General features: G+C 36.5%; 1 long non-coding RNA gene across 1 annotated transcript; it reads left to right on the top strand.

The window, feature by feature from the left end:
- The first annotated feature begins 1004 nt into the window (after positions 1–1004).
- On the top strand, positions 1005–1847 carry LOC133615042 (uncharacterized). Its single transcript, XR_009816675.2, has 2 exons — positions 1005–1569; positions 1698–1847. It is a non-coding gene; the product is annotated as an uncharacterized lncRNA (long non-coding RNA).
- The last annotated feature ends 1270 nt before the right edge of the window (positions 1848–3117 follow it).

The following is a 3117-nucleotide window of genomic DNA, read 5'->3' as shown; positions in this document are numbered from 1 at the left end:
ATATTTACAGCTAGGATTCACCAAGTCAAGTATTATATATATATATATATATATATATATATATATATATATATATATATATATATATATATATATATATATATATATATATATATATATATATATATAAGAAATACTAAGTAAAGTATTTCATATATATATATATATATATATATATATATATATATATATATATATATATATATATATAAGAAATACTAAGTCAAGTATTTCATATATATATATATATACATATATATATATATATATAAGAAATACTAAGTCAAGTATTTCATATATATATATATATATATATATATATATATATATATATATATATATATATATATATATATATATATATATATATATATAAATAAAAGAAATACGTGAATTTCAGTGTTCATTTATTTACACATATACACACACATAACACTCATCTACTCATTGTTGAGTTAAGGGTTGAATTGTCCATCCTTGTCCTGTCACTATTTTTCTAACCATGCTGAATGCCCTCACTGATGATGCATTGCTTTGTGGCACGCAAAAAGTGCTTTCATCAAATGCACTAGATGGCAGTATTGTCCTGTTTAAGAGTGTCACAACATTGCTGTTTACGGCAGACGAACTGCTTTATGGTAGACGAAATGCTGTTGTTGTGTGTTGTTGCCGCGCTGGGAGGACGTTAATGAAACTGCCTAACAATAAACCCACAAAAGAAACCAAGAACTCGCCCTCTATCATTCTACAGTTATAACGTGATTGGGCAGGTATGCTTGTTTATATTGTGTGATTGAATTTCGGGAGATTTTCGGGAGAAAATTTGTCCCGGGAGGTTTTCGGGAGAGGCGCTGAATTTCGGGAGTCTCCAGGCAAATCCGGGAGGGTTGGCAAGTATGTGTGTAAGTGTAATAGTGTGATGTTGTTGCGCTATATTATGAACTAGACAGGGTGTTATTTATTTTGAAGTAACGCTTTTATTTTGAAGAACCAGATGTCCGGTGCGGGAAGTGTCTTTGCTGTTTTTTCGATTGCTTTACTTCCTCTTCCTTCGGACTTTTGAATGAGAAGGTAATAGTTCTTCACTGCTCTGTGTTTCTTCATATTGTAAATATTCTTCCTAAACGTTCCTAGATACTTGAAAAGTTAACCCAATATTGTTGTGGGTACAAGTGATGTGTTGTTTTGAGTAATTTTTATGCACAATTTCGATTATTTAGACGTAGAGCGTCGACTGTGTGAATTGTTTGGTAGTATTTACGCATGGTATTTACATCACACAGGAGCAGATATCACTCCGCCAGAAAGTTGAGACCTGTGTGTGTGTGTTTCGTGTTTCCAACACAGGTATGTGGATTTGTGCATTATTATTATTTTGTGAGAAAACGTTTTTGTTTATGTAATTTAATTTATTATTATTTTTATATGAATGAATGAATGTTACTTCCTCTTCCTTCGGACTTTTGAATGAGAAGGAGCAGATATCACTCCGCCAGAAAGTTGAGACCTGTGTGTGTGTGTTTCGTGTTTCCAACACAGGTTTCCAATAAATACTGAACCGACGGCATGGTGAAGTGTCTTTTATTTTTAAAAATTACACAACGCAGAATAAGACTCACTACTTAAGCATACTTGGCTTTGGATGCTACATACCATAAACATAAACGTATCTGTCTTGTAATCTTGTTTGATTACAGGTGCTGTGAGAAAAAATGTGGTGACAAGGTCAGCCACGGAAGCTGAGGTCACCAAACACGCGATCAGGTGGTTCAACCTGGCGGCGGATCGGGCAGCGAGGAGACGATCAGGAGGAATAGAAATTTATCAATAAACAACCTTTTTTTGAACTTCTTGTCATTCACCAGTTATTCATTTTCTGATATGTTAGCTGTGCATGGAGCAGCATTTCGTTTAAGTTGTAGCCTAATAGATTAAATATTTATATTTACTATATTTACTATTTATATATATATTTATATATTATATATTTAGTTTATAGAGTGTATTGACCATCTTCTGTTTCTGCCTATTGACAATATTTTTAGTTTAAAAATACAAGGCAATGCATATTTAAGCCTATATTGCTGTAGTAGGGCCTATAGTGATAGTGTTAGTTTCCTATTTTATCCTACAGCAAGAACAGAAGGGATTTTGAAAATAAGATAAACGGGTCCTAAACGGACCCGGGCCAGATGAGCGAGGGTTTTTATGAGTCTGTTGCTGGTCCGCGGCGATGCGGAGCGGATCCAGCTTGGAGCCACGGCGGGTCCGTGACCCGCCTCCGTGGCGGATCCGTTCCTGAGAGCAAGTGGACTCAGATACGGGTCCGTTCCGGAAAGCGCAATACCTCCGCGGGGGATCCGCCACGGAGTCTTTTTGCTGTGTGGGTATATATATTGTATTCTATTTTAGTTACTTTGAATTTACAACCCCCTGGCAATGCTTTTGTACTGTTTTTGAATTTACTTTGATTATTATTTTCAACTGATTTGTAAATGTTGAAATGTATAAATAAAGGTTTATGAAAAAAAAAGATTAAAAAAAAAAGACTCCCACAGTTGCCGTCAGTGTGCGCAAGACAACGTAAGCCGTTGGCCAACCAAAAAGTAACCACAGAACACGGTATAGTGTTCTGTGGCTGGAGGCCACGCCCCTTCCAGCTCCATGCGGACCTGAGTGACGTGTCGACAGCCTGTTTTCACGTCCGCTTTCCCACAATATAAACAGCGTGCCTGCCCAATCACGTTATAACTGTAGAATGATCGAGGGCGAGTTCCTGGTTTCTTATGTGGGTTTATTGTTAGGCAGTTTCATTAACGTCCTCCCTGCGCGGTAACAACACACAACAACAGCAGTCACGTTTTCATCTACCGTAAAGCAGTTTGTCTGCCGTAAACAGCAATGTTGTGACACTCTTAAACAGGACAATACTGCCATCTACTGTACATGCATATATGACAATAACATCTAGGGCTTTTAGAGAGTGCAGTGCACAACTGCGCACACAACAAGGAGACGAAGCAGAATGCATCATCAGAGAGGGTGTTCAGCATAGTTAGAAAAATAGTGACAGAGAATAGAACAAGGATGGACAATTCAACCCTTAACTCAACAATG

This window comes from Nerophis lumbriciformis, linkage group LG22 (assembly GCF_033978685.3).
Source record: "Nerophis lumbriciformis linkage group LG22, RoL_Nlum_v2.1, whole genome shotgun sequence".
In the NCBI taxonomy this organism is placed as follows: domain Eukaryota; kingdom Metazoa; phylum Chordata; class Actinopteri; order Syngnathiformes; family Syngnathidae; genus Nerophis; species Nerophis lumbriciformis.
This window is presented reverse-complemented; position numbering and strand designations above follow the sequence as displayed.